Genomic DNA, 24,940 nt, shown 5'->3' with positions numbered 1-24,940 from the left:
AATTGGCTTTAGATTGGTTTCTCTGTTTGTTCCCTCAACAATATCACCATGTTGCATCAAATTTAGAAACAAACAGTGCAAAGTAAATTGATTGCTTTTATTATGATCTACATAGAGACAGTAAATTTTAAAAAATTTGAACTTCCATTTATTAGTTGAAAGAATGACTTGACATGATTTCATGTCTTTCAGACGCTTACTGGTGACTTGACAACTAGAACAACTGTTAACAGAATATTGTAGGTAACATATACCTTAAACCAGAGAATAGAACATTATATGTTTTTTGCACAACTGAAAGACATCTTTATTTTGTCCTGTCCTTTATGTAGAAATGCAATATTTTCAGAATCAATCCAAAGTGATACTGACTTGCCAAGCATTTATTTCTGTTCTTTTCTCAGCCTGGTAACTTGCAAAATTAGAATTATCTCTCACAGTGAGGGTTCCTTTATATTGAGATTCTCCCTCTAGCCAATGATAGAGGCTCTTCAGTCTAATTTCATCTCCCCATGAGTTTGATACTTTCAGTCCAAATAAAGCTTTTACCAATACTCCTGGGCACCAAACCATAGACAACAAAACCACAAATTGCTGGTAAATCTCAACAACATCTATGGAGAGAAATCAGAGTTAACATTTCAGGTCCAGTGACCCTTCGTCAGAATTGACCTGGCTGGTGTTAACTCTAGTTTCTGCTGAGATTTTCTAGCAATTTTGTGTTTTTGTTTCTATAGTGATTGCAACAAGGTCAGCGAGGTCAATCTCATAGAACATGAGTACCTTAATCAGGGATGTTAATCTGGTCCAATCAGGGATCCGGGCTGACAGATAAATATGGCAGTGTCAGACATCCTGCCACTCTGAGAGCTGGATCAGGGTCAAGGCCTTTACACATGTAAGTAAAGGGTGATAGGATGACAGAATACCAGCCTCTCTGGAATTATTTCAGTTATTTTGATTTTTTTTGTGTAGTTCAAACTATAGAGATGTTTTTGGCCTCAAGCAACTCTCTTTTCTGGATCCAGAGAGTCTGAAGGACACTGGCAGTGATATTCAGTGATAGTTTAGGAACTCCGAATCCTTTCCATAGCAAAGTAAACATCATACTTTTCTAGGTAGAAATGGGAATTAGTACACCTGAGAGTCCAAATCTATTTTATCATCAAATTAAATTGACAGGTTAAAAAAAACAATCATTTGCAACTCAACATACTCAACGCTTTTCAGGGATTTTGGAGACGTTAGCAGACAATTGACTTATTACTTTCTCATAGCCTAAATGAATAGTAATGTAATCTCATTGAGCAGAAAATGAAAGAACTGTGAGAAGTCAACTCTAGTGTACCCTTTGCATTTAGATTCTTGATCCATGAGGTTTTTTTTTCTAATATCTTTCTCTCACAATACCTCTGCTGAATTGTACCTTTGCAGACAGATACCTGGAGGTCTTGGCAAATGGAGTGGTATGGATGAAGAACTCCTCATCCCCCAGGACTGGCAGAAGATGCTAAGATATGAGACCCTGTCAGTTTGATCCAAGATTACCATCCTGGTCAGTGTGATCCCCATGCTCCAGAGAAATGCCCAACAGTTTAGAAAGAAGATCAACAACACTCTCCACTCTGACAGGGTGAGTGCCTGTCTGCCTTCTCTCTGCCTTCTCCTACTCACTCTATCTTTGCTCTTTCACCCACCTACCAACAACCCTCATGTTCTACCAGTTTCACTGTTGCATGCAACATTTTCCCTCACTTAGTCTTATTTCACCCCCACCCCCTAGACCTCCCAAAACGCCTGTTAACATGTTATATTGCACACTTACTTAGGATGGCCCACATCTTTCCCCAATCTAGTCCAGCATGCACAATTCTGCCACACACTTTCACCTCACTGATTTCCTTCTTTTCACTTATTACAGGAAAGCACAGAGTTAGGGTGGATGGTGGGATGCCAGATATTTGTCTTCTCACTCCTAACAAGCAGATGAAGGCAGGGACTGCTCCTGTGGAGATACCAACATCTCTATGGTCCGGCAACTAGTCATTTCATTGTTGACACTGAAATAAGTTTTCACATTTATTATTATATGTTCCACTTTTACCATCAGCTGTGTTTGCAAGTCTCTGTCTAATCCGAAATGTAACATTGAAGGTACAAAGCCTCCCCTTTCCTAGTGCAACCAATGTTTAATGGTCAATGATGTAAAGTGAGCAGTTCCTGCAACATATGCAGCCAATAGATAAGTGGAAGGTAACTATTACATTGGCGGCTGGGCTGAATCTTTCCAGGTTGACAAACATTTCTCTTGCATCACAGCTATTAATGGGATTCAGGCATTAATTTCATATCATCAAGAATATTTAAGGAAAGAATTCGGACTGCACACAGTAGGTGAATATCTAAGGTTCACATATCCTGAGGTGCTTGCAAGCTTATTTGAGCTTCAGTGTATGGTGTCAGCGTAATGCTTAGCAGGGCATCACATTGCTTAAAAGTGAGGAACCCTCCCTCATGGAATGAAACTCTAGTCCTATCTATTCTGTGTGTGATCACAACCATTTTCATCTCCATTGCACACCTTTCACTCACAACAAGATAAAAGGCAACAGCCATCACTCCTCAAAATGGAGTCTCAGGCTCAGCTTACTTGTATTAGTGAATCTCAAATGTAACCATTCCATTCCTGATAAATGGTTACAAAGACTTCACATTTCCCCAGGTCCTCACACAAGCCATCCATCTGAGGGCTTTATCTGCCCACTTTATCTTAAGTTCTGGCAGAGGGGCCAAAGTACAAAGACGCAAGACAAGGCAACACAGGGATGCTGCAAGTATCAAAGTAAGTACCATGAGAACAAGCAAGCAATCCTGAGGTAGAACTTTGTCTAATTCCTGAACTGAGTACTTGGGCCTGAGTGAAAAATATCATGGCAGCAGCATTGCAATGAGAGGGGCTTGTGAGCTCCAAAGTGTAGAATTAAAGTGCAGAAGCTTACAGTAAGTGGATCAGAGGTGTGCCATGACAATACAATGAGGATGGTACATTTTCAATGCCAAGCCTATGGGTATAGGATGTGAACAGCTGTATTGTGCTATGATATGTTTGTGCCAAGTGTTCAAGATAAAGGTCCACACGGTGATAATGAATGATAATTCCAATTACCAGGCCTCTTGCTATTTGCTGCCAAGAATGTTATCTTGACATCAGGAATTTGGTTGGCAAGTGTAGCTTTTTACCCTAAATGTGGAGAATGGCCTTATTCAACATCTCACACAATTTTCTTAAATTTCTCACCATAGCCCATATCTGGAAAGATTCAAAGAAACTCAATGACAAGTTGTCTCCATGAAGATTGTTTCAGCAATACTCAAAACTATTTTTGACTCTTCAACACAACACCAGAAATCTTTGTAGGCTTGTCTGTTTAAACTCTAGCCAAATCCAATGTTCACATTTTAACCTGTGACTTCAACATTTCACAAAGAACATCCAATTTTGTTATGATTGACATAATTTTTTTAAAGAAAAGGAAATTTCTGGTTAATAACAGAAGGAATGAAATAATAAAATTTCACATTTTCTAACATTTATTGCAACAAAACATGGCAAACGTTACTGGCTAAACACTATTTTTCTAACCAATACTTCAAATCATAAAACAGGACAACATCTCTTGCATTTTAATAGCCTAACTGAATGAACACACATTACAGATATACTTTATCCTTTGTGAAGACAAATCTATTTTTTCAGAATTAATCAAAAAAGGTATTACATTCACCAGAACTTATACCCTTTATTTTCTTTTCTCAGTCAGTAACTTGCTGTATTAGAACTGTTTTTCACAAAAATTTCATTTCTTAAAGACACTCGCTCTAGCCCAGTCTAGAAGATTCTTGCAGCCTTTTTTAACTCCTCACAAGTTTGGGCTTTTCGATCTGAGTGCAGGTTACTACCCACATTACTGTAGACCAAAAATTAGAGACCAAAATTAAAGCTCTTAAAGTCCTACTGGGCCATAGGACTGGTCTCTCATTTGAGACAAAAAGGCAACTCTCAGTTGTTTAACCTGAGGGTCACTACATTGCAGGTGAGAGGAGAGATTGAAAAGGAGAATCATTCATAGTAACTTTAGCCAGTACAGGAGTTGAACCCATACTGTTGGCATCATACTGTATTGAAAACCAGCTACCTGACCAACTGAACTAACCCCTTACAAATGAAGATTTAAGCCATAAGATGACAAAAAAAACCTGTGCCAATGCATAGGATGTGTGTGTGTCTCAGTCTACAAAGTAAATTTGCAGAAGCATGGAAATGGACTCAGATCTGAAGTGAATTTCTGAGAGGTTGAATTGGAATGAGTTGAGTTTGAATGTCAAGATGATACTTTGAGGGAGGTGGGTTGCTGACACCAACTTATGTGGAAGTGGATTGTGTCCATGGAGCATTCAGAGAAGGAGATAGTGTTTGATGAAGGTTTGAAGAAGATGCTGCCACCAAGTAAGTGCTTAGCCTCTCATGTCAGGAATTAATGCAATAGAGTTTCTATGGGGAGAAGAGGCTGCATTGAAATGAGACATTTTGGGTAGTTCATGAGATGTAAATGCAGCTCATTAGTGAGGTTATAAACTTACATTTTAAACCTTAATTGGAAAGCCAGAAGTTTCTTTCTTGATTTTGAGAAAATAATTGTTTTCTTTTTTGTCATATTTTCCAATATTTTTCAGCAGTGCCCACGCCACTCAATGGAGTCGAAAATTACATGATAAATCTGTGATTAATGATCATAAAACAAACATATTTTTAATAAAATAAGTCTATGATATTCTAAAAAAAATCCAGTAACCTAATCTTTACAATGTCTTCCCATAAATTCTTCCCAATGGCAACATGAATCTACCTAGAATCTAGAAATATTAATTAGCAATCCTTGACAGCCAAATGTTCATTCATTTTGGAACTAGATGAATGATTTATAGAACTAATTTAACATTCTCAACACTCTTCTCAATGCTTACAGAATCAATTGATAATGCAGAACTGCTACCATTGTCTCCAAACAACAACTTTCTTTCCAGTAAAACAGAACAGAGGCAGCACCAGGCCTTGCCTACTCACCAGATAACCCCACAGAGTCTCCATGCCCCCTTTTGCTTTGATCTCCCCCCCCCCCGCCCCCCCAACCCCCATGCTGTGGAGATTCACCATATTGGACATTGCCTCCAATAGTCTCCTTAAACCCTGACATTACCCCTTAATGTTGCTCTACACGTCCCCTTTGGAGGCCTGGTGATTGTTAACTGTCAATACATTCCATCCCTCAATGCCTACCATACCTCCTATGCTATCCGGCCTACCCCCACCTTTTATCTTGCACTTTCTCTTGGAATTGTCCTTGTTCTCACTCTCACAAATGTCTCTGTTTCCCCCCATCTCCAGCCCTTGACTCCCTCACCTTTTCGAGCAGTGGTCCCACAGGTCTCACCTTGCACCCTCCTGAAAGATCAACGGACAGACCTCAAGGAAGGTATTTGCTCCGGACCTATTACTGACTTCAACATCTGTAGGCATGACTGACCAGACAACTGTCTGTTCTCATTCCAGCTCTCTAGTTAATGATATATGGCACCCCTGACAGCTGGGGTCCTCAAATTGGACGGATCATTGCCAATTCTCCAGACTGAAGTTCAGTGGATCCCCTGATGGTGAGGGTCCTAAGTTAACAGCTGACCTTGGGGAGCTCCTGGAAATGTGTAGAGATTGTACCCCTGACAGAAGCTATTGGGACCCCCAACAAACAATACCACCCCCCCCCCCACTGAGGACTAGTATTCCTCACCCTACCCCCATTTCTGACATGGGCATTTGACTGAGTAGAAAAGCAGTGTGCTTGCTGTGCGGAGAGCTGGGAAATGCTGAAGGTGATATACTGATTCTCAGTATGATGTATAGTGGATTGGCCCCACCAGATAGATTGCTTCTGACAAACACACTTGATGTGTGTCTGCTCAAAGGACACACCACTACAGCAGTACTGATAGGCTTTAGCACTGGCCAAGCAGCACTAACAGGCATGGCAAGGACTGGCATGGTTGCTGTGAGCATGCAGGTAGATGCGAAGTAAGTGAGCATTAACAAAACAAGTGAACAGTCCTGAGATACAACCTGGTCCAGTATGTGGGCTGAGTGCCTGTCCCTATATACAAAGTGTCCCTGCTACAACCTTTCAATGTTAGTTACTTGTGTGCCCTACAATGCAGCTCTGTGCTTCTTGAACAGCCTGCAGGAGTATCAGAGAGGTGCCATGACAGACATGAAAGACTGGCAAATGTCAGATGCCAATTTCCGTGAATGAGGTGTGCATATGGCTGGTACTTGTATGTTGTTCCCTGAGATATTGTTTAGTCTTTATGAACATTGGAAGTCCTCCAGCTAGTGACCACCTGAAGCTGCCAGAACCTGTTCTGATTTCCTTGTTGAGAATTCCTGGTATCTATTTTGTTTGATGCATCTGGTAAGATAGCAATCTGCATATTAATGAGTGACATCAGGTCAATAATAAGGCATTCAACAAGCTATAATCCCCCTTGAAATATAACTCACAGCCACCTAGTTAAAAAGTTGCTACACCTCTCTGCAAAAGCATAAAAGATTCAACAAGACTCCACATGTAAAGGTGGGCTTTGCCAGACTTTTCATCCAATTCTGACACAAACCTGACATAACTCAGGTTGCTCAGAGCCCTATAGATTTCACCACAGTCGCATCAGATAGCAATTCTACAAAACTAATAATTACAGGAAGTTTTCTTTTAAATATTCAGTTAAATGTTTAAATATTCTTTAAATAGTCAGTCGTGATTTATAGTAACTTTCAATAAAATGTGACATCTGGAGTGTGACATGTGGAGTTTAGCGGCTGCTCTCAAATTTTTATACAAATAGATGTTTTTTATACTCCTGTTTGTCGGCTTGATGCATGTGAGTCATTTTTGCCAGATATGATCTAATACCTCATTCATGTGACCAATCTCTCAGTGTCAGACTAGATAATGTAAGCTGGCAGACTTTCAATCATTGCAATATGATAGAGCCAAGCTTAATGCTGCTTTCATACTCTATCCATATATCTGAAAGTTACAGCAGAAACTTACTGGATAACAATTGTTGCAAATTTCGCCTCCCGTTCCTCTCAGTTCAGATCAGCACACCCTCCAACAACTGAGTTTATTTAACGCAAAAAAAATCACAAATTAAAAGCAGGACTCGTTCAAATCAATATTTTTTAAAATCTTGTTCCAATTGTGCAATAGCTTTTCAAATTGAGCAAATGGAAGGTCACATAATCATAAAATCATATTTTGATGCAACACATCATTCTACCTGAGCCAGAAAAATGAAATTACCATTTAGGGCCAGTCCACTTAGCTCTTTCATTCTTCCCAAGCAAATATTTATCTAACTTCCTTCTGAAAATTAGCATTGATTGTACTTTTAACACCATCTCAGCTCCACTTCAAATTGTAAAACCTCACTGAATAAATAAAGCATCTATAGGTAGCCTCTAGTTCTTCTGTCAGGTTACAGAATTTATTTACATATATTGGCTTTTGGTAGCTTGGATGTTTCCATCTCTGGTTTCTAAGTGATGACTGACAAGTTCCCCTCCAAGTCACTCACCATCTTGACTTGGAAGTATTCCTTCAGTGTCACTAATTCACAGTTCTGGATCTCAGTCCTTAATAAAATTGTGGATGTATCCCCACCAAGTAGATAACTGCAATTCAAGACGGCAGTTCACCACCACCTTCTCAAGCATAACTAGGAATGGGCAATAAATACTGTCCCAGTCAGTGACACCCACATTCTATGAATGAATCAAAAGAACGTTGTGGAATGAATAGATGGAATTATGGTGGATCTGATACAACAAGTGTTTGACATAGTTCAGTGCATGCAAAATATTCAATCATCCTTGGAGTATCCTCCAATGCGTTCCATGCCATGCCCTGTATATCAAGCAAAAATGAATAATTTTTTGTGCGGTCCGCTACTGATTTGCTGAGGGAAGCAATGACACTCTGTGTTGCAATGCAGAATTTAATTGAATCATATGCCAGTGTATCAATTTTACTGCAATCATGTATTATTGGTTCTTGTTTTTGATAATTGAGCACAAGGATTTATATTTGTAATGCACTCATAGTAAGGACACGTTTCAACAGACTTGTCAAAGTAACAATCTGAATTTATATAATATCTGGTTGTGTGGGTATGATCACTGCTTGTTACCATGTAGTTTGATTAACTCTTGGTTAATTCTTGATAAAAGGTAATCACCATCAAAACCAATGCCATTATTAATTGTGACTATATACAAGGGATGGTAAGAGAAATAATATCTGGAAGCTGACAGACTTAGGTCCCACTTCAATGTGATCTAATATTATTAACGACATAGCTCTTTATGAACATACTCAGTAGCTATTCTCAGAATAAAACTCTTTACTCCACACCTAAAGCATTTACTCTGTAGCTCTGCACAGTTGCTGCCAGATCTGTTCAATTTTCCAAGCACTTTTTTTAATTCCACACTATATATTCCTTATTTTAGTCAGAAGATTCAGTTCATCATCCATCTTACAGGCACAACATATACCAGTGGGAGCTTTTCAGTGTTTAATTTGGTGTATACTTTTACCAAAAAAAAGTCAGACAAACAGAAATCACAGGAAATCTGTCATTTAAAAAAAAACTACAGAAGTCTTATTAGTTTCTGAAGATTGTCATTACTTTTTCCCTGAAAATCTAGTTGAAATATTGAAAATTTTCTCAAGCAATTGTTGGTTACTCTTCATTTGATAGTTTTGGCATAGCCAGGATTGTGGGTGCAAAATATGTGGGATCAAAAGGGCTTGATGGTTGGAAGCGAAGCAAAACTTAGTGATTTTTCTCAATAGTGGGAAATGGACCAAGGCGTTACACAGGAGTGTCACCAAACAGAAAGTAAAATTAAAATACTTCTCCTTTTAATGTGTTTCATTGAATAAAGCCATCATCCAGCACAGCACCTAACCTTTTAACCTTAGCTTCCAGCTGCGATAGATTATTTCAATGTTTCAAGCATATTATTATCTTGTCATTGAGAGCAAGCTGCTCGAGACTTCACAGATGCTCATAAGACTGCAATATTTGCTAATAATACTTGACTTTCATGTAGACTTTGAATGTTTCAGCTTCAAACTAATTTTTCCATAAATTATAAAATCTCCCCAAAGTTGAAAAACCTTGCTCATACAGAATGTAAGCACTATATTCCAACTTTAGGACACCCTAGCATTCAAGCAAATATCATTGCAAAATCTTAGTTTCTTTCAGATGTTTTGGCTATACACTAGAAGCTGTCAGAGGTATTGCTAATGAATATCAATCTTTTTATATAAAAGCAATATTAAAAACGTTTATGCCATTGTTAAACTAACAGTTATGTAATACAAATGTATACCAAATTCACTGTATAATATTCAACTCGTAATTCTGCGCCTGATAAATTTCATGATCTGTTGCTTCATTTCTTTCTATAGCCTTTGGGCATTGGTAGTTTTCTTCAGTCTTCTGTGTCTAATTTTATTGCTTCCATTTTATGAACTTCTGTCTTGAAGGTTCTGACTCATGCTGAGGTACGGTTACAAGGATACCCTCCAGTGTCTCTTCAAAGTGATTGTTCTTCATATTACAGTCGAGGTACTGAGTGGTACCATGTTTTTTTCTCTGAAGGAAACAGTTACTTATATAAAATATCTTTCAGGATCTCAGAAAATGCTTCACAACTGATTAGATGTTTATTTAAAGTGTATGTTGTTTTATGAACAATAAAACAGACAGGGACCAAGGCAGTGGAGGGGGAATGTTTGTTGTTCTTTATGTAGTATCATGGGAATTTCAACATGCAATTGAAAGCGCACACTTGTCCATGTTTTATGTTTCATTTGAAATACTGCACTGTAATGTCAGCTTAGATTGTGTGCTCAAGGTATTAGAGATAATATATTAGCAAGGACTGAGAATTGCTTAAACCAAAAGACCATAAGTCATAAGAGCAGAAACTAGGCCATTTACCCCATCAAGTCTGCTCCGCCTTTCAATCAAAGTTGATAAGGTTCTCAACCCCATTCTCCCGCCTTCTTCCTGTAAGCTTAGATCCCCTTAATAATCAAGAACCTATCTATCACTGTACTCAATGACCTGGTCTCCTCAACCTTCAGTGGCAATGAATTGCACAGATTCACAACTCTGGCTGAAGAAGTTTCTCATTGACTCTATTCTAAAAGATCTTCCTTAACTCTAAGGCTGTGCCCTCAGGTCCTAGTCTCTGCTGCTAATGGAAACATCTTCCCAACATCCACTCTATGCACGCCTTTCAATATTCTGTAAATTTCAATTAGGTTTCCCCATCAACCTTCTAAACTTCATCGAGTATAGACCCAGAGTCGTCAAATGTTCCTCATACATTAAGACTTTCATTCCAGAGATCATTCTTGTGAACCTCCTCTGAACTCGCTCCAGGGCCAGTACATCCTTCCTGAGGTATGGGGGCCCAAATGTGCACACAATATTCTACATGTGGTCCGACAAGAGCTTTATATAGCCTCAGAAGTACATCCCTGCTTTTATATTCTAGTCCTCTCAAAATAAATGCCACATTACATTTGGCTTCCGAACTACTGACTCATTCCACAAAAGTTAATTTTGAGAGAATTCTGGACTAGAACTCCCAAATCCTATTGCACTTCAGATTTCTGAATTTTCTCTCCATTTAAAAAATAGTCCATGCCTCTACTCTTCCTACCAAAGTGTACAATCTCACACTTTCCCACAGTATATTTCAACTGCCACTTCGTTGCCCACTTGTCTAATCTATCTAAATCCTTCCGCAGCATCCCTATCTCTTCTGGGGTGGCACAGTAGCTTAGCACTGCAGCCTTACAACACCAAGGTCCCCACGTTCAATTCCAGCCCTTGGGTGACTGTCTGTGTGGAGTTTGCATATTCTCTCCATGTCTGTGTGGATTTCCTCAGGGTGCTCTGATTTCCTCCCACCGTCCAAAGATGTGCAGGTCAGGTGAATTGGCCATGCTAAATTGCTCATAGTGTTAGAGGGAAGTAAGACTGTGTTGGTTACTCTTCGGACAGTCGGTGTGGACTTATTGGGCCGAAGGGCCTGTTTCCACACTGTAGGGAATCTAATCATTACTACCTGTTCCTCCATCTATCTTTGTATCATGTATATGCATAACCAGAATGCCCTCACTTCTTTTATCTAGATCATCAATGTATCAAGTGAAAAGTTGTGGTCCCAACGCTGACCCTTGTGGATCTCCACTAGTCACCAGCTGTCATCCTGAGAAGGAGTCTTATTTCCCCACTCTGCTTTCTGCCAGCGAGCCAATCATCTATCCATGTTAATACCTTGTATCTAACACTATGGACTCTTATCTGACTCAGCAGCCTCCTGTGCGGCACCTTGTCAAAGGCCTTCTGGAAATCCAAGTAGGCAACATCCATTAGCTCTCCTTTGTCTAACCTGCTCATTACCTCTTCAAAGAATTCTAACATATTGGTCATGCATGACCTCCAATTGATGAAAGCTTGCTGACTTTGCCCTATTTTACTATGCTTTACCAAGTATTCAGAAATCTCATCCTTCATAATGGGATCCAAAATCTTATCAATGTTCGAGGTCAGGTTTATTGTACAGAAGGCAGAGAGTTAGAATAAATGGGTCTTTTTCAGGTTAAAAAGATGTAACTGGTGCAGTGATGCAAAAATCAGTACTAGGGCCTCAATTATTAACTATTTACATTGATGACTGAGAGGAAGGAGTGGAGTGTGAAGTATCTAAATTTTGCTGATGATACAAAAATAAATAGGAGGGTACGTTATTATGAGGACACGAGGAATTTGCAAAGGGATGTAGATAAGTTGAGTGAGTGGGGAAAAAACTTGGTTGATGGAGTTTAATGTAGGAATGTGTGAAGTCATGCACTTAAGTGGGAAGAATCAAAGGCAGACTATACTTATATGGAGAGAAAGTCCAAAATAACATAGTACAGAGGGATCTGGGAGTTTTTCTGCATGAAACAGAAAAAGTTATCCTTTAGGGGAACAAATAATTAAGAAGACAAATAGAATTTTGGCCTTTAATTTATGGGGTTAGAGTTTAATAATAGGAAAGGCTAGCCACAACTGTACTGGGAGTTCCTGGGGTAAGCTTTAAAGTCTTTGTCCCTGTATATAAAAAAGAATCTTGGGGTTAGTTCAAAATAGTTTCATTAGCCTGATTCTTGGAATGAAGGGGTAGACTTATCAAGAATGGCTGAGTTGATTAGGCCTTTGTTCATTTCGTTTAGAAAAATGAGGCATGACCTTTTTGAAATATGTAAGATTTTGAGAGACATTAGAGGAGATATTGAGAGGACATTTCCACTAGTGGGTGAATTTTGAACTAGGAAACATAGTTACAGAATAAGGGGACACTCATTTAAAACTGAGATGTGAATGATATTTTTCGTCTCTCCCAAAGAGTGATGAGTGTCTAAAATTCTTTACCACAAAGAGTTGTGGAGGATAGGGCTGAAAGAAATTACAGAGAGTGTTGATAGATTTTTCAAATATCACAGAGTTGATAGTTACGTTGAGGTTGCATGAAAACAGAGTTGAGATCTGGGGCAACTCAGCCACCATTTTATATTCTCTGGAGTGAAATATGCACTCAGAGGCACAACTGACTCAATAGAGACATGGCTGACAGACGCATTGTGGTTGAGATTGTCCTTATTAAGCAGAACCCAGAAATGCATTGTACCTTTCAGAAGGACAGGATACAAATTTTTGGTCTGATCCTTGATTCATTTCTTCACAATCCCAAAGAGTGTTATAGCCAATTAAGTATTGCCAATGACAACTAGCTGAAATCAGTTATCATTCACGCAACAGGGATGAAACTTGAAACCATTATTGCCTGCGCAGTTCAGTGCTTTAGTGGACAGTCCATTAATTAACTGAGCCACAGAAGGAGTCCCTTTCAGTCCTGTTGTATAATAATTGTAGAATAATACTGGGTCTAAACAGATTAGATTACAACAAAGGATTACATAGATTAGGATTGAATTTGCATGAGTATGAAACTTTAAGGATGTAGAAAATGATTAAATGATTTGTTCCAGAACGAACTTAAAGTTATGATGGCATGACTTGCTACTTCACACAGAGCAGTCAAAACGTGGAACTCTTTCCCAAAAATCAATTCAGTTCCATTGAAACTTTTACCACTGACATCGGCAGATTTTTCTGGCAGAATTTTTTTTAAAAATTAAAGCTAATTAATTGAGCACTTCTACAATGGTTTGCAAGATCTGTTTGCCTATTTTCTCTTTAGTAAACAGAAAGGCAAACCAGGGTAAAGTATTAAATGGTCATTAGCTCACAGAACAACATGTTTGAGATCAACATGATCACTTCTTTAAATGAAGTGAATTGCTGTTAAGTGAGGTGCTTTAGTTAGTATATTTTGGTATGTGTAAGAGCAGGATATGATTAATACTTCATAGTTGTACAAAATCTGAAGTGCAGCAATAGCGGTAACATAATGACAGGGCTTTACGGTCATTATTGGCTTAAGGTGATAATTAGCAATGTAATTGCTAAACAGATGATGTTCTTACAAAATCCCTTATTATTCAGCAGCTTCCTCTGAGATCTAAATTGGAATTCAGCCCAGACTGATTGAACAAAAATCCTCCATCTCTCCATCACGTGCAAGTGCTCTGCGTGAAATTTTGAGCTGTGTCAACCATCCACAGCACAATGTCAGAAAAGTTGTCAGTTTCACTGAGTGAATTAACAAGAATAACTCATGTTGACACGTGGTGTGAAAAGCAGAAAGATTCATATCGCACAGTAGATGGTGCTCTTTTGATTCAGAAATTTAGACAAATTAGGAAGAAAAAGGAGAGAGATCGCTGCTCTGTGTTTAGCCTGTCCTTTACTTGAATAGCAGCTTGAAGCTGACAAGACGTGGTGAAAATTAAGATGGGACTTTTCTCTGGCATTTTTCACCTCGATGAGAATAAAATTTGATAAAAAATACATTTATGATCTGATCAATTCTCTGATTTTAGTATTCCCAAAACTAACATTGAATGAGCAATAGATTGATCAAATTATCAAATTCACATCATTAAATCAACAGAGCAGAATGAATGCTGTAGACCTTACCTAATTTTAATCCAAAGCAGTAACACATGTATGAATGTCACTATCATGCTTTGGGTGTTTTTGACAGATGAGTGCCAGAAAGCCTGCTACATCAAATTAATGAAAATTTATTGACTATTTACATTACTTACAAGTACAGACTCTAGCAGAGCTTCTTCCCTCAGGTTCAGTTTCCATGTAATCTGACAGAAATACAGTGGCATAGTGCTTATGTCATTGGGTCAATAAACCAGAGACCCAGATGAGTGCTCTGGGGACATTCGTTCAAATTACTGTGTGGGAACCAATGAAAGAGGTAATTCAATTTATGAAGATCTGGAACTGAAATTACAGTAAGAGTGATTAATACAATTAATGATCAATTGTTGTACAAGAGTTCACTGATGTCCTTTAGGAAAGATAATCCGTCATCTTTATCTGGTCAGACCTACATGTGACTCCAGCCACACAGCAATGGTTTAAAAATGAACTTTGAGGAAGGTAATCACCGTGTTTACATGCTCTGACTATAAGAGACCCTCATTCTTAGTTATTGATTCCAGCAATGAGCAAGCTGCTGTAATGATACACATACATAGTTATTGTTTGTCTCCATGGTAATGGCTTCAAGAAATACATTCATGGAGCATTAGCACAGTCAGTGCAGAGCTTTGCCATCTGCCATGATAACAATATGTACTGGTAATGTGATTCCTATTAGGAATACAGTATATTGATCTCTCCACATTACCAAGGTCTACTGATGACATTTTTCGTTTAAAGTGAATTCAATAAATGTGTTCATTTCAACATGACTCACATACTCTATGCTAAACTTTCTGTGATTGTATGGGATGATCTCCAGTTTATATCCAAATCACACACAAAACCAGACAGTAGAATATTGAAATAATTTTGAACCTCCAGTCTTATTTACTTGCCTCCAGTGAAATGTGGATGTGAAGCTGAGACCCTGTTAAAGTTGCAAGAAGGCAGAGCATTGCACAACATTTTGATTAGATATCTCCTGATCTTCCTGCCACCGCCACCATTCCACCCCCCATCCCACCCCACCCCATTTACTAGCATTTAAAGATTCCTGTTTTGGCAGGGCATTGCTGTAAATGGGCATCTGTCTGGTCAAAGGGATGCTCTTATTTACTGGAAAATGCTGCAGCCTATCCATCAAAACAATTACTGGTACCACTTTACCTGTTATGGGCTGAAAACTCAAATAACCTGCTGAGGGAACAATTTAGAAAAGCAGACCACATAATATTGAGACAGATATTACTTAAATAATGTTATATGAGTAGTGCACCAATTTGACAGGGACTTGCAGTGACAAAGAGGTGACCCATCATTTATTAAATATGATGAAATGATGGGTCTAGTTGCTCCTTCATTACTTTCCAAAAGCAGCATTGCACCCGTAATCTCTGTGATTTTTATGGTGTTACCATAGATGCATACCTAAGAACATTCAGCACAAAAACTAAGTACAATATTTATTAGTGTAAGTGCACTTTTAGCAATACAATAATTGTTAATGAAGACCTCTCAAGTTTGCTTCCCTAGAAAACAAACAATTATACTGAGGAGCTGAAAATGTGTTGCTGGAAAAGCGCAGCAGGTCAGGCAGCATCCAGGGAACAGGAGAATCGACGTTTCGGGCATAAGTCCTTCCTGAAGAAGGGCTTATGCCCGAAACGTCGATTCTCCTGTTCCCTGGATGCTGCCTGACCTGCTGTGCTTTTCCAGCAACACATTTTCAGCTCTGATCTCCAGCATCTGCAGACCTCACTTTCTCCTCAATTATACTGAGGAATACAGAAAAAAACAAAAATTGGACAAACTCAAATCTGGTAGCATGAATGAAGGGAAAACAGAGTTAGTGTTTCAAGTCCTGTGATTCATCGAAAGAAAGGCTGAGAGGGATATGGACCAAGTGCTGGCAAATGGGAATAGATTAATTTAGGATATCTGGTTGGCATAGATGGATTGGATCGAAGGGTCTGTGCTGTATTTGTCTATGAATCTATGACTATAACAGTTCTGAAAACAGGACTGGTCAAGAGAGGGAAAATAGAGTACTAATTCTAACTGTGACATGTCCATTAACTCTCCTAGTTTTGCCTTAGTTATGGGTTTCAAGTCATCCACTGTTATTTCGTTACTCGCAGAAAACTCCAAGCAAGTTTGAAAGCCACGTTAAAAATTCAATCCATGCCATAAACTTCAGAAAAGCTTGTCTGTGTTAAGTATCTATGTTTTAAATACTTTAAAGGAGACAAAGGTCCCTCTGACAGTTCTCTTAAAACTTAACTCCCTCCAGTAAGTTCAGGTCCTGGCAAGAGACCTCAGTTGTAATGATCTCAGCCAATAACACTACTGAACAAGTCAGATCCCAGAATGAAACCTGGCTTGATAGATTGCAGATTATTTTCAGTCAAAAATTCACAAAAGATGAAAGCAACAAAAAAGCCTAAGCTGTTTTGAAAGAGAGAACAATTAGAAATATATCTTAGAAGACATAGAAAAATTAAATCTTTTTTTTCCTGACACTTCCTGTCAAAGCAATTCAAATTCCCTATATCAATTCTTTAAGATCAACTGAATGATTTTTTTTCCAGTTCCTTATTAAGTATAAAATATGAAGTCTTATTACTGAATACTCATAAAATTGAGAGCTTAGACTTTTTCAATTTTTAATAACAAACAGGTTTCTAATCAAACAAACCTGGTATACAAATAACACAAAGTAGACTTCATTAAGATAATGACATTTTCTTCCAAATGTTCTGTATTCCTTTCTAGGAGAGAAAATATATTTGTTTCTAATGCCAGTCAGCTCTCCTCTAAGTGACCTAGAAATGTTCAGTCTCTAGGTATTCTAAGTTAAGTTCAATCCTCAATAATCTTAAACCAGAAACAAAACAATGACCCTCACTATTTACCCACCAACTTCATGAAAACAGTCTTCAATTAATAAAGTAGAGTATCCCTATTCTATGGCAAATATAGGATTAAATCATTGTTCCAGAATGACTATATGGAACTAACATGTTTTAAAATGCTACACAGGGGCTGTGTTTTGGCTCAGTGGTTAGCACTGCTGCCTAGCCGTGTCAGGGACCCAGGTTCAATTCCAGACTTGGGCAACTGTGTGGAGTTTGCACATTCTCCCGTTGTCTGAAAGAGTTTCCTCTGGGTGCTCTGGTTTCCTCCCACAGTTCAAAGGTGCGCAGGTTAGACAAATTGGCTGTGCTAAATTGCCCATAGTGTTCAGGGATGTTTAGGTTAGGTACATTTGTCAGAGGGGACATAGAGGAATTGCTCTGGGTGGGATAATCTTTGGAATGTTGGGTTGGGCCATTTTGCTTGTTTCCACATTGTAGAGATTTTATGAAAGTAACACACCAAATCCTAATTCTTAAAATTATATTAATATCTAAAACTGTTATCACAGAGAGTAGGTATTGACTGGTGTTCCACAGGGATCAGTTCTGTGTCCTCTTTTGTTTGTTATTTATGTAAGTGATTTGGATGAGAAAGCATGTTTAATAATTTTGCATATAACACCAAAGTTGGTGGCACAGTAGACAGTGAAAAAGGTTTTCTAAGGTTACAAAGGGATCTTGATTACTGGGTCAATAGGCTGAAAAATGGCAGATGGACTTCAATTTGAATAAATGCAAGGCATTGCATTATGGTATAACAAACAAGGTATTACTTATATAATTAATGGTAGGACCTTGGGTAATGTTATAGAACAGAGTGAGCTAGGTGTTTGGGTACATAATTCTTTGAAATTTGTGTCACGTATAGACAGGGTGGTTAAAAAGGCATTTGGCACACTTGACTTCATTGCTCAGTCCTTTGAGTATTAGAGTTGGGAAGTCATGTTGAGGTTGTACAGGACATTTGTAAAGCCTCTTCTAAAATACTGTATCCAGTTGTAGTTTTCTATTTATTAAACTATCGAATGTTAAGAAGAGATTTACCAGGAAGCTGCCAGGAATGGATGGTTTAAGTAATAGGGAGAGGCTTTTTACATAGAGAGTGGTTAGTGTATGAAATGAACTACCAGAGGAAGTGGTGGATGCAAGGACAGTTACAACAGTTAAGAAACATTTGGATAAGTACATGAATAAGAAAATATTAAAGGGACATGGGCCAAACACAGGCAGGTGAGACTAGTTAAGTTTGGGAACATGGTCAGTGTGGACACGTTGTACCAATGTCTAGGTGTGTCTAAAGTTACAAGAGTGGAAATGAGGAATACATTGTTGGAAAATACTTGGGTGGTAGAGAGGAATGTACGTAAGGAGGTGACTACTCAGATCAGTCTCTCAGGTGTTGGAGGCCCAAAGACGAGATAATAGAAATTTGAAATTGCAAGTTTTAGCAAGTCTGAAGGTTGCGGAAGGACAGGTGTATTTAGATTGAAGGATATAGAAGAAGTGATCAAAGGAGTGTTATTTGTAAATAACACAATGGAAGCAGTAAGGTTGTGTGGCCATGAGTATTAGATCAAATGAAAGGAGACACTTAGCAAGGATAAGAGGATAATGAACACCAACTGTGCTCTTTCTGCCTGAAACTGGTTGGTCCTCCCATGTAAAGAGTTGACCGTGACCAAGCGTTACAGACTGGCACATTGCAACGCCTAAGACTGCATGCTGACAGACACACTAAAGCTTAGGTCAGCTGTGCCAAGGCACAGTTGGTAAGACCACTGTCTAAGGTCTTTCTGCCAAAATGCAACAAGGCACACTCTTGGTGCCTTAAAATGAACATAAATTGTTTTCTGCGTAAATAGAAAATGCCTTTGTGTTTGCAACTGGAAAGAAGCTCTGACAAATGTCAAAATGCCACTGTTTTGCTTGTTTTATTTCTCTGCAAAAACTATAGAGAATTGATTTAGAACATCTGCATGTACTTATAAATGAGTTTTGTGACAAAATGTATTTTTGAAATTAAAAAATAAGAGGGCAGTGAACTCAAAGGAATGTGTAATGAGGCGAAATCAAATTGAAAATTCCAGGGAATGAGGATCTGCTCATTGCAAAAGTTGAGGGAGGAAAGCAGTGAAACTATACCTCAGTACAGTGGTGGTCAGTAGACAGCAATGATTGAAAGTAAGAAGTCAGAACAATAGAACAAATGAGATTCAGTATGAGGGAAAAAGTGCCAGAGAAATGGGGTTCAGTCCAATGTAAACAGGTGTAAGACTCTTGACTAGCTAAACATGTGTGTGTGTGTGTGTACACAACTTACACGCACGAGCACGCACGCACACACAGACTCACCCACAACCACAATGGAAAGGAGAAAATGATTGGTGCTATAACTGGACAACTTAGTTAGTTGCAAAAGAGTTCAGAAGAATGAGAGGGGATCTAACTGAAATATGGAGAATACTGAATGACCTGGTTGGAGTCAATGTTGGGAAGATGTTTCCAATAGTATGAGAAATATGGACTCGAGTGGACAGCCTTAGTGTAAAGGGAAGACCTTTAGAAAGTAGCCAGAAAGTAGTGAATCTATGGAATTCATTGCCACACAACTCTGTGGAGACCAGGTCATTAAGACTGAGATGGACAGGTTCTTGATTATCAAGGGCAGAAAGCGGGAGAATGGTGTTGAGAAACCTTCCAGCCATGATTGAATGATGCAGCATTCAACGGCCTAATTGAACGGCCTAATTTCTGCTCCTATGTCTTATGGTCTAGTGTACAGGAGTTCTCCAACTTATTCAAATTTGACTTATAAACACTTGTACTTATGAAGGATCCAACAAGCGAACATCTGCTCATTCTTATGGTCAGATACTTCAGAGGAAGATTGTTGAATTTATTGTTGTCACATGTACCAAGATACAGTGAAAAGTATTATTTTGCATGCCATTCAGGCAGATCGCACCATACAAAGTGCATCATTGTAGCAAAGTGGAGTGCAATATACAGTGTTACAGCTGCAGAGAAGGTGTAGAGAACAAGATCAACAGTAACATTTGAGAGGTCCATTCAAAAGCCTGATAACAGCGGAGAAGAAGCAGTTCTTGAATTTATTTGTGCATGTATTCAAACTTCTATATCTTGCCTGATGGAAGAGTGTGGAAGAGAGTATAACTGGGGTGGGATAGGTCTTTGATTATATTGTATGCTTTCCCAAGGCTGCAGGAAGTATAAATGGAGTCAGTGAATGGAAGGCTGGTTTGCCTGATGAACTAGGCTGTGTTCACAACTCTGTGGTATCATATTATATTGTGTTCCAACTTACAAACGAATACATGTACGTGAGATCGGAATCCATTCATAACCTGGAGACCTTCTGCAATCAACTGGAAGTGACTGTTCAACAAGTGAGCACACAAATAACTTCTTATAATGTATTTGTAACTAATAGCCATAATGTATTAATGACACTGTATTGATGACTGGTATTCCTGTCAAACCAAGAAATAACATGAGTGTTTAATTTGTGATTTTAGTATTGTATTATTCCTTGTGATTCTGGTATCTGAATGGGATGGTGATCTGTCAAGAGTAGAAATTTATGGTCTTATGAATTTGATCTGATGCCTATTTCAAGATAGCCTTTTGCTGAATCTAGCCTAGTGTCACAATGAATTGCAGAGTTTAAAGTATTTAACGTTCCTTATCATTGAAAAAAAAGTCCTACATTTATTTTGTTGCTCTTGAATTCTCTGAAAACCATTTAAAAGTACTCAGTGTCAATAACCGATTTAAAATTGAATGATATTATTATATTTTAAACAACATGGCAAGTCAATAAATTATCTGTCTCTGAAATGCTCTAAAAACATTTCAGTGATTCAATGTAAATCTTTCTTTTGTATTATGCAAAGAATATTCAATATCTTAAAATGTACAATCCAAAAGCCTCATTTTTATTGCATATCCAATTTTTAAAAAGTTACTAAAGATCAGAGAGGGATCATTTTCACCTTTGATGATGAACATAACGGATCACCTATTATATACCTCACCCTATTTACCTTCTCACTCAGTTCTATTCTTCTCATGTTCTCAATATTCGTCTCCAGTACTGACATCACTGCAACTCCCTGTACATTGCTGAGCACACTGATGGCTTTAGAGGTATGTTTCCTAGGGCTTTGTATTTGGGTTTCAGTTCATAATATGATATGTATATTATTTATAAACTGAGGGAACAATATTGGTATATTCTGTTGAAACATTTAATTTGCAGCAATGCCATTGTCGAGGACCCTAAATGTTCTTTCCACATGAAACAATGATTTGTTCATATTTCCTTTAGTTTAGATACTATGCTCACTGCTGTTATTTTAATTCCTTCTATTGGGAAGACCACACAACTGAGAGACTGCTTTGCCAAACATTGTTTAAAGTGTAGAAGATTGACAATGTGAGAATTTTTCTTTTTATACATAACGAGCTGTTCTGATCGGGAATATAATGTCTGAAAGGATAGTGGAAGCAGATTCAACCATCAAACATTTAAAATAAAAGTGGATAGATACTTGAAGGAGGAAAGGAAAACAATGATGCTGCGTGGAAGGAGCGGTGAGTGAGACTAATTGCATAGCTGCACCAAAGAGCAAAAACAGCACAATGAACAGATGAGTCCCTTTCTGTGCTGTTTTATGACCCTTTTCCTGTGACTGTATTCCACAAGGAGAAAGTGAGGACTGTAGATGCTGGAGATCAGAGCTGAAAATGTGTTGCTGGAAAAGCGCAGCAGGTCAGGCAGCATCCAAGGAACAGGAGAATCGACGTTTCGGGATTCCTGAAGAAGGGCTTATGCCCGAAACGTCGATTCTCCTGTTCCTTGGATGCTGCATGCCTGACCTGCTGCGCTTTTCCAGCAACACATTTTCAGCACTGTATTCCACAAGCACCATTCAGACCTTCCTGTGGCTCATCCCTACAAGTCCTTTCTCTACCTAACGCTGATATTTCTACTTTTTGTCTCTTAGCCTTTTCAAATCAATCTCAGTACAGATTATTATTAATTCTGGTCTGAAGAACAGCTTCTGATCTCCCCTGTAACTTTCACTGTTCTGAAGTTTTTTGTCATCCAGAGAAATGTTCCACTATTCTCACTTTTTGGCTGGAACTAGCTCAATTGTCTTGAGTCTTTCTATTTTCTTCTCACTGTTTTGCTTGAGGTGACCTTTGTATTTTAATAAACCCCTGTTACCTCTTTCTATTTTTGTTCACAGACAATGAAATCCATCATAATTAGCAATAATGCATTCTATATGTTGTGAATCCCTCTATAATTGATGGCCTAGTAGTATTATTACTGAACTGTTAATCCAGAGACCCAAATAGCCTGGGAATCTGGGTTCAAATCCTGCCTTGGCAGATGGTAGGATTTCAATTCAATGAAAATACAGAATTAGGAGTCTAATGCTGACTATTAGATCCATTGCCTATTGATAGGAAAACACCCAACTGGTTCACTGGGAAGAAAAACTGTCATTCTCACCTGGTCTGGCCTACATGTGACTCCAGACCCACAATAATATGGTTAATTCTTAACTGCCCTCTGGGCAATTAGGGACATGCAATAAATGCTGGTATAACTCATGAATGACCAAAATATCCTTACTTGTATATCACTATCCGTATATTTTACAGAGCAAACATTTACAACATTAATGCAGTGCAGTAATAAGATCACTTGGTTCACAATATGGAACAACAGTATACTAGTCTTGATATGGGCTCATTGTTGTTCATTGTATGGCCTTCTCTATACAACCATTTGACCAATAAATGCTTTTCGAAGCGATATTGTGGCAGTTGCCAATCTGGGGCTTAATGTTTCAGCTTTAGCATCTATTGTCACTTAAACCTTTCTGAGGAGCATTATGATAATTAACTTTTGTATTTTTGTCCTGAAGTTATGGTTGTCCATCTCCAATTGCCCTGACAACCCACATAACCATGTTCATCTTATTTCTGTTGATAAGGTTCTCAAACTAAAAGATTTTTCTGGATTCTTCAACAATTAGATTTAATTGTAAGTAACTTACAAAGAACATCACATATTGAGTACTTTTGTCTTCTCATTTCCTTGAGCCATCATGTTGCTTAGTTAACAGTTGGAAATGGAGAGGTGAAAGCTATTTAAGTGGCCAGGGGCAGTTAGAAACTAAATTATTGGAGTTAAACTTATAAAAACAAGTCTAACTTGAGTTTGTAATCTGAGAAGTAATGGCAGGGGATGTAACTTATTAGCTTACAACATTCCAATTCTTTCATTCAGATTTTGAATGTTTGACAAGGGGAACGACTTGCAAGTTCAACTTCTGGATTTACCAAAGACCGAGCAGATTCAACAAAAATGGAGAGTCTTCAAAGTAAATTATCCTGTGCTCAATTGATCACGGGCCCAAGATTGGATATTCTTAAGTGACCCACAGCCTGGATCTGACAGAAAATTAGTCAAAGCAAATTAGCAGCAGCCAGTAGATATCAGCCACAGAGAATAGTGGAAACCAAGATCAAAGAGGTCACAAAGGTTCAGGGGAAATAGTTCCAACCAGCCAGAAGGTTGTGTAATGGAGAAATGTCGATCAGAATTCCTGGTATCTTGATTTTCAGCTGGTGCCTGAGACCTCCCCAGGGTGTTGGTGCAACCCATTGGATGTTTCGAACATCACGCTTGACTCCATTGGCCAAAGACTGCAGAAATTTTGAAAGGTCCAGGATGAGAGGGATAAAAACACATCTGGAAGCCATTTCCACAATGAAGATTGCAGCAAGACTTGTGGCAGGAGACTGAGGGGAAGATCCACCTAACCTGCAAGCCCCACATTTATGAAGCAGAGCCAGTCCAACATCAGAGAGAAATGGAATTCCAATGTCCCAATTCAAACACATCAATCCCTGCAGGTGGTATCCTTTCTCAGATGGGTTGTACTAGATAGAGAGCAAATTTTGTTGGAATTCGAGAAATGCTCACTTAGTGTTTTTAGAAAGGAATAATTTGTTAATAAAATCAAGTTGAATTGCAAATTGAATTCTGTGCCTCTTTGCCTACCTCATTGACAAGAGGGCTTGGGCAAAGTGTTTTTCATATATAAACTGGTCCAAGTGTCCAAAGCAGACAAATAACCACAACAGCAGAAAAATACAATTTAAAGATATAGCTAAGTGCTTGATACAGGTACACATCATCAAAAGGAAGCAGCAGAATTGATATTTTGAGTGCTGAATATCTTTTGGATATGTTTGTTAACCGCTTAAGTTAAATTTTTCTAGCCAAATAGCAGTAGTCAAGTAATAGAGTCATAGAGTCACAGAGAAGTACAACATGGAAACAGACCCTTCGTTCCAACCTGTCCATATCAACCAGATATCCCAACCCAATCTAGTCCCACCTGCCAACACCCAGCCCATATCCCTCCAAACCCTTCCTATTCATATACCCATCCAAATGCCTCTTAAGTGTTCAATTGTACCAGCCTCTACCACTTCCTCTGGCAACTCATTCCATATATGTATCACACTCTGTGTGAAACAGTTATCCCTTAGGTCTCTTTTATATCTTTCCCCTCTCACCCTAATCCTATGCCCTCTAGTTCTGGACTCCCCAACCCCAGGGAAAAGACTTTGCCTATTTACCCTATCCATACCCCTCATAATTTTGTAAACCT

At 38.5% G+C, this 24,940-nt stretch overlaps 1 long non-coding RNA gene across 1 annotated transcript; it reads left to right on the top strand.

Annotated features, from left to right (window-relative positions):
• The first annotated feature begins 876 nt into the window (after nucleotides 1-876).
• On the top strand, nucleotides 877-23,803 carry LOC122549537. The gene is made up of 3 exons (XR_006311560.1): nucleotides 877-898; nucleotides 1,435-1,633; nucleotides 23,548-23,803. It is a non-coding gene; the product is annotated as an uncharacterized LOC122549537 (long non-coding RNA).
• Nucleotides 23,804-24,940: the final 1,137 nt, after the last annotated feature.

The sequence above is a fragment of the Chiloscyllium plagiosum genome, chromosome 4 (genome assembly GCF_004010195.1).
Source record: "Chiloscyllium plagiosum isolate BGI_BamShark_2017 chromosome 4, ASM401019v2, whole genome shotgun sequence".
Taxonomy (NCBI): Eukaryota; Metazoa; Chordata; class Chondrichthyes; order Orectolobiformes; family Hemiscylliidae; genus Chiloscyllium; species Chiloscyllium plagiosum.
Note: the sequence above shows the minus strand (reverse complement) of the source record. Positions and strands in the feature narration are given on the sequence as shown.